Here is a 16,565-nt window from a genome sequence, read left to right on the forward strand (position 1 = left end):
AAGCTGCTCAATGCGTGCAAAGACCAGGGGAAAGAGTTCCATCTCATGGGATTCAGAGCCATACTGTAGTGCTACGAAGTTCAGGAGATGGGGGCCCCCTTCCCTGGGTCACACAGTTCTGAATAATGACTGTATGTACCAGGGCAGGGGCCCCACACTTGGGCCTTGAGGTCTGATCCATTGCTGCACGGCACAGAGAAGGGTCTTTCCTGCCCTGGGCCTCACAGCACTGGATAAAGGATGCGAGGCCAAGAGAAGGAGCCCCACACTTGGGCCCTGATCCCGCGCATTGAAACCCAGGGAAGGGGGGCCTGTTCCCCTGGACTTAGAAGTAGTGTGGTGCTTTGCCTATAAACATTGCCCCGCCACTGCTTCTCCCTCCTCTACTGAGCCGCCTCTCCTCACCTATTACCGATCCTGACAACAAAAGAGCCATTTGTTGCGTGGAACCGCAAATGTCTCCTTTTCAACAGAGCACAGCCCCGCCCTTGACCTGCTCACAATCACACAAACGCAATAGTCTTTGCTGCTGTTCAAAGACCCCCGGCTATTCTTTCCATCCCCCATGCCCTTAATCGCAGGACCGACACCATGCCTTTAGAACTGCTGAGGTTACGGCGCCTCATCAGCAAAATGTAAAATTGCAGTGATTCACAGGAGGAGCAGGTGGCCTAACTATAATGCAACCTTTCATGTGGAAGTGGGGCCCTATGTTTTTGAGCTGAGCGCGGGGCCCTGGGCAGCTGCCCATACTGCCCATGCCTAGCGCCAGCCCTGGACTGTACCATTTATGCATCCCAAGGGATAGCTCCGCTATCTAACAATTGTACCATGTATTGGTCCCTGAGGGATAGCTCTGCTGTATAAAGACCATACCATGTATGCGTTCCCGAGAGATAGCTCTGCTGTCTAAAGACTGTAAAATGAATGTGTCACCGAGGGATTGCTCTGCTGTCTAAAGACTGTACTATGTATGGGTTCCAAGGAATAGCTCTGCTGTCTAACGACTGTACCACATATGTGTCATAGAGGGATAGCTCTGCTGTATAAACTCTGTACTATGTACGCATCCCCAAGAGATATCTCTACTGTCTGAAGACTTTACCACGTATGTGTCCCCGGGGGATAGCTCTGCTGTCTAACGACTGCACCATGTGTGTGTCACAGAGGAATAGCTCTGCTGTCTAAACACCTTACCATGTGTGTAACTCAGAGCCTTGGTGTACCAGGGCTACTGTAATATGCGGCAGGGAAGAACCATTTTATGCAGTAGGGTTGACTTAACTATGCAGCATTCTGAGATAGTATCACTTTCGTTTTTTATTTTGCCATGTTTACACAGACTAACCGTGTCTGGGCACAACTTGCAACTCATTAGTATCAGTTTAACACCTAAGTACAGTGACATGCAACAAAAAGGCGACAAGTCAACCTTGAACAGCTAACAGTATATAACTCAAAATCTGGAGAATGGCATCATCATGATCGTAGAGTGCATGTTAACTGCATGTGGGAGTTAGTGCAACATCAGGGAAAGCATTGTGAAGTACTGTCTGGTACAAATGTCAGTCCTGTGTTCAAGTTTAATCTGCATTTGCCATGACTCTTGAGAAATACATTGCATGTAATGCCATGTACGTAATGGAAAACAACTCTATGGTTTGGCTTGCAGAGTTGAAGAAATTTGGAAAGTTCTTGACTCATTTGATACGCAACAACTCTGGAGTGTCAAAGGTAGAGCGGTGTGGCTGTCACCAATTGTGGCCATGAAAATGAACGCAGGGAGGTTAGGTTGTGTGGTGATTTACGGATGGCTGTCAATTAGCTGGAAGTTGGCAAGAGGACCTTTATTTTGGATGCAAGAATGGTTTGTATATCCTGCAATGGTTACAGTGTACTCAGAAGCTGACGAGTACAAAAACATTTGCAAGCAGGTCAAAATCAAGAGAATCAGTGTTGCCTATTGATGAACACACAGTGAGAGTGATGAACACACAGTGAGAGTGATTCCACTATTATGAAAAGAAACAGACACAGATTAACAAAGGCTGACACTGGGCTAGAAACAGACACAGATAAGCAAAGGCTGACACTGGGCCAGAAACAGGCACAGATTAACAAAGGCTGACACTGGGCCAGGAACAGACACAGATTAACAAAGGCTGACACTGGGCCAGAAACAGGCACAGATTAGCAAAGGCTAACACTGGGCCAGAAACAGGCACAGATTAGCAAAGGCTGACACTGGAGAATAAAACCAGACACAGATGACCTCGCCCCTGAGCGGCCAGTGAGCTCCTAGGAACGCATGGGGAGGCGGGTTCAGCACTTGAGGGCAGGGCACGTGCATTGACCGCTTCCTGCAGCCTGAGTCAAGATCCACCATTGTCTGCTCCTTAGATGTCAACAGGTACAGGGGGGCTTTTCACGAGCCTTCTGTGGGGCCAGTTGTGCCTGCAGATTGTGCACTCCCGGCATGGATTCCACGTGCACGTGCCCTCCAGTTACAGCAGACCTGGTCTTGGCCTGGGAACGCATTGCCCTGCCCCCCGGGTGAGCCCCTAAGGCCCAAGCACGGTTACCCACACTGCGCGTGTGGCCTGACAAACATTTTCCAGACGGTGTCTGTTTCCTCCAGGCTGGAGTCAGGCCCTTCAGTGAGCAGATCTTCCAGACGGTCTCCCTTCTTTCCAGGTCGCGCCCGAAGTGCCAGACGCTGGAAGGAGGCAGGGGCACGCCTTGGCCTGGCGCGTCACTCTTACCTGGCGCCCCCCCACCCCCGGGGATGAGGGTACTGACCCCCACCCACCCCTCCCAGCCTGAGCTCTCCCCATTGGGGGTCTACAGCTGGAGGTGCAGGAAGCGTGCACTGGATGGAAGGGCGAGAAGCTGGCACTGAGTGGAGGGGGGCAGCTCCTGCGGGTTGGCAGAGGGCACATGTAGCTGTCCTGGGCGATATGATGAGCTGGCATTGCTGGGCAGAGGGAAGAGCTGCCACTTGTGGGCACTGAGGGGGCCTGTCGTAGTGGGCGGTGCACGAATCTGGCACTGCTGGGCACTCCACACTCACAGGTAATATCTGAAGTTCTTCCCTGAGGGCAGGGTGAGGGGCGGGGCTCGGGGGAGAGGGAATCTTTGGTGGGAGGGCCCGGCACCCTGTAAGGTATTTCAGGGCCTCCTGACCTCAATCTTGCACTTTTCACAAGCGTCGGCTCAACACCCACCCACCCACATGCAAGCGGCTAGAGGCCGTCCAGTTCGTGAAGGGCGCTGTAGAAGGAAGTGCCAGGAAGGAGCTCGAGGAATGTACCCGCGGGTACACGCTGCTCCCACGCACGGACTCCCCTCGAGTTCCTACAGCGCCTCGAAGGCACACGCGCTGCATAGAAGCGCTCTCTTCTTCCTGGTGATTTCAAGTCGAGCACAGGCGTGAGTGCTTCGGAGAGCCCGCACTTTTGGGGAGTTTCTTGGCAGGTGCTGCCGCTCAGCCCACTGGGAGGGAGGCCCTCCAGCCTCCGAGCCTTTTTAGGCCTGGGAGGAGGGGGGCGGCCTCGCTCCCTCCCTCCCCCGCTCAAAAGCCTCTCCCGGGCCCGGCCCCACCAGTGTGCACAGCCAGGGCCGCGCAGTGTTCGGGCCGGCTCCAATCTGCGGGCGGACTTGGGCTGAGGCGGACGCGGCTCTGGGACGGACCCCCGGACTTTCACTTTTATCACCATTACTGATTCTTATTGGCTGACACGAGACAAGGTAGGTCCGACTCCGTCCGGTCTTAAGTATTTTATTTAATGGTAGTATGGCAGATGTGAAGGAGGCGCTTTCATGGTAATAATGCATGGTACAGCTGCAACCGGCGCGTACGGGGGGGCCGCGGCAGCAGGATAGCGCCTAGAGGCGACGTGGATATGTGTCTCCTAAAATACGTATCAAACCACCAGACAGCAAAGTCATAACGTAGATTACACGTAGAAGGAAGTGATCACGAAATATAAGGTAATAGTAAACGTAATGTCACGTGTGTGACGTAACACAATGTCACATAATGTTAGATAAACACAAACTTCAACTGATGACATAATACATGGAACCTCCAACACAAAGCAACAACATGAAGGCGATTTAACATAGTAAAAAAATCGACAAAATTAACATTTTACAACAACTGATAATTTAACAAGAGGTGAGGCTTTTTTTCCAGCAGGCGGGAAACTTCAAACGGGGAAACAGCCTGATATCCTCGAGTATGTTTTGTTTCTAGTCAAGGCGCTATACAATGGCTCACGGAAAACTGTCCTGAAAGGTCCACACCTCGTGTAATCTTGGGCTGAAGAGATTTCGTGCAGGGTTTTCTCGTGCCGGCAACATCTGTGGCAGACTCCATGCAGCACGACCGTCAACTGCTCGGTCACAAGTCCCCCACACGAGTCCTTTATCTCGACCAATCGGCAACATCATATACGGCCTAATCAGCCAATGTTTCAACCTACCTAGACAGCCTTCAAGCGCTTTCTGTCTGAATCGCCTCCTCTGTGCACTTCTTATTGGGGGAGGGGGGGGGGGGGGGGCATTGGTAAGGATGCTTTCTGGATAAAGGTGAGCTTGGTGAAGTGAGCGCCTGTGCTTTCTCATCATCAATGTCTCCCAATAAACTGTCTGTTAGATTTTCAAGTGTAATGTGGTATAGCGCTGCGACGCCTTGTGTCTAGTAAACGCTATATAGAACAAAAGAATAAATAAAGAGGGGTTTAGGAAGAAGTGAGGACGGTTCTTCTGGGGAAGGGATGTCTCAGACAGGAGGGCACCCCCCCCCCCCCTTTAAGCACCCCCTGCCTTCACTCTGGTGTTTTGGGTGCCCTGTCGTTTTTGATGCCCTTCCGTATGCTCTACGACCCCTTCATTTGCTTGGCTGTTTGGGGCGGTGTCCACCCTAAACGCAGTGTACTTTGCAGAGATGCACAAGTTGGACTGAGGAATGCTGCGGCTGGAGGGGAGGGGGGAGGGTCAGCATGTCAGGGCTGGTGAGGAGGGGGCGGGGGGCGAGGAGGCAGGGGAGGGGGTGTCAGTCTGAGGCAGGGCACAGGCTGCCCCGTAGGGTGAGTCGGCATGTTCGAGAGCAGACCGCCCCCGCCGGCTCATGGAAGGGGAGAGTCCCCCCCCCCCCCCCGGGGGTGCCCGCATCACACAGGATGACCGAATTAACAGGATGGACTTATTTATTTATTTAGCTACTTATGCGTTTTTATATAGCGCGTACTTTACCGAGAGGTATCAGGGCGCTTTACAATTGGTCGAAGTAAATTAAAGAAGCAACAATAGTAGCATGGAAGTAGGTGTTGCTACTTACCTCTACATCAGTTTACTCGCGGTGTGAGTTACAGATCAGCAAGTTAGGTATTCACTCAATATTATATTGATACAAGGTGGCGTGATGGAGGTTACACAAATACATAATGTATAATGACACAATTGAGACTCATAAGGTGTCCGCGTCACGTAGGTCCATCGATATTATGCATTGTGCAGGGTTCCCACATTATACAGGGCGAACGCATCACATAGGAAGTCTTTTGTATACAGGGTTTCATCACACAGGGAATCAATGTAACACAGGGTGGTCACAGTATACAGGTTGTTCTCGTCACGCAGCCTGTAGACATGACACAGGGCGTCCTCGTGATACGGGCAGTTTTCTTTACACGGAATGTTCGCATCACACAGGGAGTCCGCGCGATACAGGGTGCGGATATCACACAGGATGTTGCAGCCACACTAGTGTCCGCATCTTACAGGGTGCCACAGTACCCGCGGAGCCCACATTAGACAGGGTGCGTGCATCACACGGGGTATCCGCATTAAACATGGTTTGCACACTATATACAGGGTGTCCACATCACACAGGGAGAATACGCGATACAGGTTCGGATATCGCACAGGATGTTGCAGCCACACCAGTGTCCGCATCTTACAGGGTGCCCACAGTACCCGCGGAGCCCACATTATACAGGGTGCGCGCATCAGGCCGATGGCTCACTTTGTACGGGGTCCTTCCACTATAAGGGGGCGGGTTCCGTTTAAGGGTAGAAGGTTCCGTTGTAGACCTGGGTGACCCCTTTACACAGAACGTGTCCGTTGTATGTTGCAGGGTGCACTTTCACCAGGATGGGGAGGGGGTACGGCTCCCCCAGATCATGGACCCATCCGATTTGACCCCCCTCCATAGGAGGCGGAGCGTTGCCTTTACAGAGGCCGGTGTGATTTCCACAGGAGCAAGACACCCTGTCCAAGGCACGGCTCTTGAGGTCCGTGCAGCGGCGTGTGCACCTGTAGAGGTGCCCGTGGTCCGCGCAGCGGCGTGTGCACCTGTAGAGGCGCCTGTGGTCTGTGCAGCGGCGTGTGCACCTGTAGAGGCGCCTGTGGTCTGTGCAGCGGCGTGTGCACCTGTAGAGGTGTCTGTGGTATGTACAGCGGCGTGTGGCATCTGTAGAGGAGCCTGTGGTCTGTACAGGTGAACCCGGTACAGAAGCAGCTGCTCTGCAGGCCTGGTACATGCCAGGAAGAGGGAGTGCAGGCGTGCAGCCGAGGGCTTGTGCTGGGGCAGGGGTGGTGCCTCACTGCCTGGATTGTCTTTACTACAGCATGGGGTCGTGCAGGCATTGTCTATGTCACAGCACAGGGTGGTGTAGCCATTGCCTGCGCCACAGCACAGGGTGGTGCAGTTATTGTCTGTATCCTGTGCTGCACCACTTCTCATCCTGTGCAGTACTGCTGGGTCCTGTATTGCACCATCGCTCGTCCTTTGTTGCACCAATCTTCGTCCTGAGAGGCATTAGCCGGCACAGTGTTGTACAATTCCTCATCTTGGCAGTCAGGGTTGGTCTTGTGTTGCCTCCTCCTGTGTAGCTCCAGTTGGTACTGTGTGTTGCACCATGACTCATCCTGTGTATAACCAGTTGGTCCTGTGTGTTACACCATCACTCGTCCTGTGTAGCACCAGTTGGTCCTTTGTGTTGCATCATTGCTCGTCCTGTGTAGCACCAGTTAGTACTGTGTGTTGCACCATGACTCATCCTGTGTAGCACCAGTTGGTCCTGTGTGTTACACCATCGCTCGTCCTGTGTAGCACCAGTTGGTCCTATGTGTTGCATCATCGCTCGTCCTGTGTAGCACCAGTTAGTACTGTGTGTTGCACCATGACTCATCCTGTGTAGCACCAGTTGGTCCTGTGTGTTGCATCATCGCTCGTCCTGTGTAGCACCAGTTGGTACTGTGTGTTGCACCATCGCTCATCCTGTGTAGCACTAGTTGGTACTATGTGTTGCACCATCGCTCGTCCTGTGTAGCACCAGTTGGTCCTGTGTGTTGCATCATCGCTCGTCCTGTGTAGCACCAGTTGGTCCTGTGTGTTGCATCATCGCTCATCCTGTGTAGCACCAGTTGGTCCTGTGTGTTGCACCATCACTCGTCCTGTGTAGCACCAGTTGGTCCTGTGTGTTACACCATCGCTCATCTTGTGTAGCACCAGTTGGTCCTATGTGTTGCACCATCGCTCATCCTGTGTAGCACCAGTCGGTCCTATGTGTTGCACCATCGCTCGTCCTGTGTAGCATCAGTTGGTCCTGTGTGTTGCACCATCGCTCATCCTGTGTAGCACCAGTTGGTCCTCTGTGTTGCACCATCACTCCTCCTGTGTAGCATCCGTTGGTCCTGTGTGTTGCACCATCGCTCGTCCTGTGTAGCACCAGTTGGTCCTTTGTGTTGCATCATTGCTCGTCCTGTGTAGCACCAGTTGGTCCTGTGTGTTGCACCATCACTCGTTCTGTGTAGCATCTGTTGGTCCTATGTGTTGCACCATCGCTCGTCTTGTGTAGCACCAGTTGGTCCTGTGTGTTGCACCATCACTCGTCCTGTGTAGCACCAGTTGGTCCTGTGTGTTACACCATCACTGATCCTGTGTACCACCAGTTGATCCTATGTTTTGCACCATCGCTCATCCTGTGTAGCACCAGTTGGTCCTGTGTGTTGCACCATCGCTCGTCCTGTGTAGCACCAGTAGGTCCTGTGGTGCACTAGTGCTCATCCTGTGTGGCACCAACTGGTCCTGTAGTGCACTAGTGCTCATCCTGTGTTGCACCAGCTGGTCCTGTGGTGCCCTAGTGCTCATCCTGTGCGGCACCAGCTGATGCTGTAGTGCACTAGTGCTCATCCTGTGCGGCACCAGCTGGTCCTTTGTGTTGCATCATCGCTCGTCCTGTGTAGCACCAGTTGGTCCTGTGTGTTGCACCATCACTCATTCTGTGTAGCATCTGTTGGTCCTGTGTGTTGCACCATCACTCGTTCTGTGTAGCATCTGTTGGTCCTATGTGCTGCACCATTGCTCGTCCTGTGTAGCACCAGTTGGTCCTGTGTGTTGCATCATCGCTCGTCCTGTGTAGCCCCAGTTGGTCCTGTGTGTTGCACCATCGCTCTTCCTGTGTAGCACCAGTTGGTCCTGTGTGTTGCACCATCACTCGTCCTGTGTAGCACCAGTTGGTCCTGTGTGTTACATCATCGCTCGTCCTGTGTAGCACCAGTTGGTCCTGTGGTGCACTAGTGCTCATCCTGTGTGGCACCAGCTGGTCCTGTGGTGCCCTAGTGCTCATCCTGTGTGGCACCAGCTGGTCCTGTGGTGCCCTAGTGCTCATCCTGTGTGGCACCAGCTAGTCCTGTAGTGCACCATTGCTCATCTTGTGTGAAACATGAGAATCATATTGCACGAGTGATGATCCTTTGTGGAACCAGCTGGTCCTGTAGCGCACTAGTGCTGGTCCTGTGTGAAGCACAAGAATCATGTTGCACCAGTGCTCATCCTGTGCGGTTCCTCATACGCCCGTGTCAATGCTCTTGTTTCACGGCATTGGCGTTTTTTGCACCACCAGACTTGGCCTTGTGTTTCACTACTCTTGATGCTATGTTGTTGCACTAATGGTACTTTTGTGTTACGCCGAAGCTGATCCTGCATGCTGTGCTGCCAGGGTTGTGCATCTGCCACGCCTTTGCTGCACAGTTCCTTGCTTGTGTTGCACATTTTTTACCTTCTTTTGCACCATGGCTGTTCCTTTGCTGCACCATCGCTGTTACTGATTTGAACGATTGTTGTACTTTTGTTACGTTATTGTTTTTCCTTTATTTCTCTATTGCGACTCTAAATGAACTGCAAACCTGTACCGTTCCATTGTGCCCCTGTGCTGCTGCGGCGTTGTGTAACTTTTACTGGTGCAGTGCTACCCAACGCAGGTCCTGTGTTGCACAATTTCTGGCCCTGTGTTGCACCACAGATTCTTTTCTTTTGCTCCATTCTTGGTCCTTTGTTCACCATTGCTTTACCTACGTTGCACCAGTGTTGCTTGTGATATTTGTATGTGTTATTAACAATGACACAATCCTGGGCCACATGGGACCGAAGGACTGTGTAGGGTCAAAGGTAAAGGGTACAGCCAGCACGTGCCAACAGGTGCTCGAAGAGCCAATGGTGATCTGGTGGTTCACAGGGGCCCGTGTTGCACTATTCTTAGCTCTGTGTGTCTTCATGGGTGTCTAGGAGTTGTGTGAGTGATGGCCCTGGCTCCATCACTAGTGGGCCTTTGTTGCACCACCGCTGCTCCTGTTTTTTTACACATTGCGTGGCACCATTGCATGTTCTTTATTTCACCGTGCTCGCCCGTGTCACACCATTGCCACCTGTGTATTGCACTGATGTTGGGCGTCTGTCGCCCAGTTTTATCTTTGCTACATCATTACTGTCCATGAGCCACAATTTTGGTGTCTCAATCACACAATAGTTGGGTATTTTTCACGGTTGCATTAATCCTGTGCACATCCGTTCCTTATTGTGTGTTGCACCACAGTTGTGTTACATCATTTCCAGCAGCATCCTATACAATTGGTAACCCTATGTTGCACCATTGATGTCTGTGTGTTGCACCACTGCCGCTTCTGTATGTTTATACCATTCCCGATCCTGTGTGGCACCATTGTTTGTCCTTCATTGTTCTGTTGTATTCACCTTTCATTCTTTATCGTGTGTTGCACCATAGCTGTGTTACATCATTTCCGCGTCTGTGTTTTTATACAGGTCCTTATCCTGTGTGACACCATTGTTTGTCGTTTATTGCACTGTGCTTGGCTGCCTCACTCCATTGCTACCTCTGTACTGCACTGTTTTTGGGCGCTTGTTGCACTTTTATTGCCTCTTTGTTGCATCAATGCTGTTCATGAGCTGCGTCATTGTCGTCCCAGAGTCACACAATAGTTGGTATTTTTTTGCACTGTTATATATATGAACCCTGTGCACATCTATTCCTTATTCTGTGTTGCACCATAGCTGTGTTACATCACTGCCAACCTTATCTTGCAACACTTCTGAGCCTATGTTGCACCACTGACTCTTCTGTGCTGCACAGCTGCTGACCCTATGTTGCACCACTGACTCTTCTGTGCTGCACAGCTGCTGACCCTATGTTGCACCACTGACTCTTCTGTGCTGCACAGCTGCTGACCCTATGTTGCTCCATTGACGCTTCTGTGTTGCAAAGCTGCTGACCCTATGTTGCACCATCGACGCGTCTGTGTTGCAAAGCTGCTGACCCCATGTTGCTCCATTGATGCTTCTGTTTTGCACAGCTGCTGACCCTATGTTGCTCCATTGACGCGTCTGTGTTGCAAAGCTGGTGACCCTATGTTGCTCCATTGACACATCTGTGTTGCAAAGCTGCTGACCCTATGTTGCTCCATTGACGCGTCTGTGTTGCAAAGCTGGTGACCCTATGTTGCTCCATTGACACATCTGTGTTGCAAAGCTGCTGACCCTATGTTGCACCATCGACGCTTCTGTGTTGCAAAGCTGGTGACCCTATGTTGCTCCATTGACACATCTGTGTTGCAAAGCTGCTGACCCTATGTTGCTCCATTGACGCGTCTGTGTTGCAAAGCTGGTGACCCTATGTTGCACCATTGACGCTTCTGCATTGCACAGCTGCTGACCCTATGTTGCACCACTGACTCTTCTGTGCTGCACAGCTGCTGACCCTATGTTGCTCCATTGACGCTTCTGTGTTGCAAAGCTGCTGACCCCATGTTGCTCCATTGATGCTTCTGTTTTGCACAGCTGCTGACCCTATGTTGCTCCATTGACGCGTCTGTGTTGCAAAGCTGGTGACCCTATGTTGCACCATTGACGCTTCTGTGTTGCACAGCTGGTGGCCTTACGTTGCACCATTGATGCCTCTGTGTTGCAAAGCTGGTGACACTATGTTGCTCCATTGACGCTTCTGTGTTGCAAAGCTGGTGACCCTATGTTGCACCATTGACGCATCTGTGTTGCACAGCTGCTGACCCTATGTTGCTCCATTGACGCTTCTGCATTGCTCAGCTGCTGACCCTATGTTGCACCATTGACGCATCTGTGTTGCACAGCTGCTGACCCTATGTTGCTCCATTGACGCTTCTGTGTTGCACAGCTGCTGACCCCATGTTGCTCCATTGATGCTTCTGTGTTGCACAGCTGCTGACCCTATGATGCTCCGTTGACGCGTCTGTGTTGCACAGCTGCTGACCCAAGTTGCACCATTGACGCTTCTGTGTTGCAAAGCTGGTGACCCTATGTTGCACCATTGACGCATCTGTGTTGCAAAACTGGTGACCCTATGTTGCTCCATTGACGCTTCTGCATTGCTCAGCTGCTGACCCTATGTTGCTCCATTGACGCTTCTGTGTTGCAAAGCTGCTGACCCTATGTTGCTCCATTGACGCTTCTGTGTTGCAAAGCTGGTGACACTATGTTGCTCCATTGACGCTTCTGTGTTGCAAAACTGGTGACCCTATGTTGCACCATTGATGCATTCGTGTTGCAAAGCTGGTGACACTATGTTGCACCATTGACGCATCTGTGTTTCACAGCTGCTGACCCTATGTTGCACCATTGACGCATCTGTGTTGCAAAGCTGGTGACCCTATGTTGCACCATTGACGCTTCTGTGTTGCACAGCTGCTGACCCAAGTTGCACCATTGACGCTTCTGTGTTGCAAAGCTGGTGACCTTACGTTGCACCATTGATGCCTCTGTGTTGCACAGCTGCTGACCCATTGATGCACTATTGATGCTTCTGTGTTGCACAGCTGCTAACCCTATGTTGCTCCATTGACGTGTCTGTGTTGCACAGCAGCTGACCCTATGTTGCTCCATTGACGTGTCTGTGTTGCACAGCTGCTGACCCTATGTTTCTCCATTGACGCTTCTGTGTTGCAAAGCTGGTGACCCTATGTTGCACCATTGACGCTTCTGTGCTGCAAATCTGGTGACCCTATGTTGCTCCATTGACACATCTGTGTTGCACAGCTGCTGACCCTATGTTGCACCATTGACGCTTCTGTGTTGCAAAGCTGGTGACCCTATGTTGCACCATTGACGCTTCTGTGTTGCAAAGCTGGTGACCCTATGTTGCTCCATTGACGCTTTTGTGTTGCACAGCTGCTGACCCTATGTTGCTCCATTGACGCTTCTGTGTTGCAAAGCTGGTGACCCTATGTTGCACCATTGACGCTTCTGTGTTGCAAAGCCGGTGACCCTATGTTGCTCCATTGACGCTTCTGTGTTGCAAAGCTGGTGACCCTATGTTGCACCATTGACGCTTCTGTGCTGCAAATCTGGTGACCCTATGTTGCTCCATTGACACATCTGTATTGCACAGCTGCTGACCCTATGTTGCACCATTGACGCTTCTGTGTTGCAAAGCTGGTGACCCTATGTTGCTCCATTGACGCTTCTGTGTTGCAAAGCTGGTGACCCTATGTTGCTCCATTGACGCTTCTGTGTTGCAAAGCTGGTGACCCTATGTTGTACCATTGACGCTTCTGTGCTGCAAAGCTGGTGACCCTATGTTGCTTCATTGACACATCTGTGTTGCACAGCTGCTGACCCTATGTTGCACCATTGACGCTTCTGTGTTGCAAAGCTGGTGACCCTATGTTGCTCCATTGACACATCTGTGTTGCACAGCTGCTGACCCTATGTTGCACCATTGACGCTTCTGTGTTGCAAAGCTGGTGACCCTATGTTGCACCATTGACGCATCTGTGTTGCACAGCTGCTGACCCTATGTTGCACCATTGACGCTTCTGTGTTGCAAAGCTGGTGACCCTATGTTGCTCCATTGACGCTTCTGCATTGCTCAGCTGCTGACCCTATGTTGCTCCATTGACACATCTGTGTTGCACAGCTGCTGACCCTATGTTGCACCATTGACGCTTCTGTGTTGCAAAGCTGGTGACCCTATGTTGCTCCATTGACACATCTGTGTTGCACAGCTGCTGACCCTATGTTGCACCATTGACGCTTCTGTGTTGCAAAGCTGGTGACCCTATGTTGCTCCATTGACACATCTGTGTTGCACAGCTGCTGACCCTATGTTGCACCATTGACGCGTCTGTGTTGCAAAGCTGCTGACCCTATGATGCACCATCGACGCGTCTGTGTTGCACAGCTTCTGACCCTATGTTGGTTCATTGATGGTTATATTTGCTAGTAACAGGCAGTACCAGCACTCCTCTGTAAGGTTACATTTGCTAGTAACAGGCAGTACCAGCACTCCTCAGTGGGGTTATGTTTGCTAGTAACAGGCAGCACCAGCACTCCTCAGTAAGGTTACATTTGCTGGTAACAGGCAGTACCAGCACTCCTCAGTAAGGTTATATTTGCTAGTAACAGGCAGTACCAGTACCCCTCAGTGGGGTTATAATAACTAGTAATAGGCAGTACCAGCACTCCTCAGTAAGGTTATATTTGCTAGTAAGAGGCAGTACCAGCACTCCTCAGTGGGGTTATTATATTTTCTAGTAACAGGCAGTGCCAGCACTCCTCAGTGTGGTTATATTTGCTAGTACCAGGCAGTACCAGCACTCCTCAGTGGGGTTATATATGTTAGTAACAGGCAGTACCAGCACTCCTCAGTGTGGTTATATTTGCTAGTACCAGGCAGTACCAGCACTCCTCAGTGGGGTTATATATGCTAGTAACAGGCAGTACCAGCACTCCTCAGTGGGGTTATATTTGCTAGTAACAGGCAACACCAGCACTCCTCAGTGGGGTTATATATGCTAGTAACAGGCAGTACCAGCACTCCTCAGTGGGGTTATATTTGCTAGTAACAGGCAGTACCAGCACTCCTCAGTGGGGTTATATTTGCTAGTAACAGGCAGTACCAGCACTCCTCAGTGGGGTTATATTTGCTAGTAACAGGCAGTACCAACACTCCTCAGTGGGGTTATAGTTTCTAGTAAGATGCAGTACCAGCACTCCTCAGTAGGGTTATATTTGCTAGTAACAGGCAGTACCAGTACCTCTCAGTGGGGTTATATTAACTAGTAACCGGCAGTTCCAGCACTCCTCAGTGAGGTTATATTTGCTAGTAACAGGCAGTACCAGTACCCCTCTGTGGGGTTATATTAACTAGTAACCGGCAGTTCCAGCACTCCTCTGTGGGGTTATATTTGCTAGTAACAGGCAGTACCAGCACTCCTCAGTGGGGTTATAGTTTCTAGTAAGATGCAGTACCAGAACTACTCAGTTGGGTTATATATGCTACTGAAGGACAGTGCCACCACTTCTCAGAATTGCTATATATGTTAGTAACAGGCAGTACCAGCACTCCCCGGTAAGGTTATATTTGCTAGTAACCGGCAGTTTCAGCACCCCTCAGTGGGGTTATATTAACTAGTAACCGGCAGTTCCAGCACTCCTCAGTGAGGTTATATTTGCTAGTAACAGGCAGTACCAGTACCCCTCAGTGGGGTTATATTAACTAGTAACCGGCAGTTCCAGCACTCCTCAGTGGGGTTATATTTGCTAGTAACAGGCAGTACCAGTACACCTCAGTGGGGTTATATTAACTAGTAACAGGCAGTACCAGCACTCCACAGTGGGGTTATATTTGCTAATAACAGGCAGTACCAGCACTCCTCAGTGGGGTTATATTAACTAGTAACAGGCAGTAGCAGCACTCCCTTAGTAAGGTTATATTTGCTAGTAACCGGCAGTTTCAGCACTCCACAGTGGGGTTATATTTGCTAATAACAGGCAGTACCAGCACTCCTCAGTGGGGTTATATTAACTAGTAACAGGCAGTACCAGCACTCCCTTGGTAAGGTTATATTTGCTAGTAACCGGCAGTTTCAGCACTCCACAGTGGGGTCATATTTGCTAGTAACAGGCAGTTCCAGCACTCCTCAGTGGGGTTATATTTGCTAGTAACAGGCAGTACCAGTACACCTCAGTGGGGTTATATTAACTAGTAACAGGCAGTACCAGCACTCCTCAGTGGGGTTATATTTGCTAATAATAGGCAGTACCAGCACTCCTCAGTGGGGTTATATTTGCTAGTAACAGGCAGTACCAGCACTCCTCAGTGGGGTTATATTTGCTAATAACAGGCAGTACCAGCACTCCTCAGTGGGGTTATATTTGCTAGTAACAGGCAGTACCAGCACTCCTCAGTGGGGTTATGTTTGCTAGTAAAAGGCAGTACCAGCACTCCTCAGTGGGGTTATATTTGCTAGTAACCGGCAGTTTCAGCACTCCACAGTGGGGTTATATTTGCTAGTAACAGGCAGTTCCAGCACTCCTCAGTGGGGTTATATTTGCTAGTAACAGGCAGTACCAGTACACCTCAGTGGGGTTATATTAGCTAGTAACAGGCAGTACCAGCACTCCTCAGTGGGGTTATATTTGCCAATAACAGGCAGTACCAGCACTCCTCAGTGGGGTTATATTTGCTAGTAACAGGCAGTACCAGCACTCCTCAGTGGGGTTATATTTGCTAATAACAGGCAGTACCAGCACTCCTCAGTGGGGTTATATTTGCTAGTAACAGGCAGTACCAGCACTCCTCAGTGGGGTTATATTTGCTAGTAACAGGCAGTACCAGCACTCCTCAGTGGGGTTATATTTGCTAGTAACAGGCAGTACCAGCACTCCTCAGTGGGGTTATGTTTGCTAGTAAAAGGCAGTACCAGCACTCCTCAGTGGGGTTATATTTGCTAGTAACCGGCAGTTTCAGCACTCCACAGTGGGGTTATATTTGCTAGTAACAGGCAGTTCCAGCACTCCTCAGTGGTGTTATATTTGCTAGTAACAGGCAGTACCAGTACACCTCAGTGGGGTTATATTAACTAGTAACAGGCAGTACCAGCACTCCTCAGTGGGGTTATATTTGCTAATAACAGGCAGTACCAGCACTCCTCAGTGGGGTTATATTTGCTAATAACAGGCAGTACCAGCACTCCTCAGTGGGGTTATATTTGCTAGTAACAGGCAGTACCAGCACTCCTCAGTGGGGTTATATTTGCTAATAACAGGCAGTACCAGCACTCCTCAGTGGGGTTATATTTGCTAATAACAGGCAGTACCAGCACTCCTCAGTGGGGTTATATTTGCTAGTAACAGGCAGTACCAGCACTCCTCAGTGGGGTTATATTTGCTAGTAACAGGCAGTACCAGCACTCCTCAGTTGGGTTATATACTAGTAATGGGCAGCACC

General features: G+C 50.6%; 1 protein-coding gene across 1 annotated transcript in view; it reads left to right on the top strand.

Annotated features, from left to right (window-relative positions):
• Positions 1 to 3,580: 3,580 nt before the first annotated feature.
• Positions 3,581 to 16,565, top strand: part of BGN (biglycan) — a 158,328-nt gene continuing 145,343 nt past the window's right edge. Inside the window, exon 1 of the mRNA XM_086942305.1 lies at positions 3,581 to 3,747. The gene's annotated coding sequence lies outside the window, so the exon portion shown is untranslated. The remainder of the gene's footprint in view (positions 3,748 to 16,565) is intronic.

Source organism: Lissotriton vulgaris, chromosome 10, assembly GCF_964263255.1.
Source record: "Lissotriton vulgaris chromosome 10, aLisVul1.2, whole genome shotgun sequence".
Lineage (NCBI taxonomy): Eukaryota > Metazoa > Chordata > Amphibia > Caudata > Salamandridae > Lissotriton > Lissotriton vulgaris.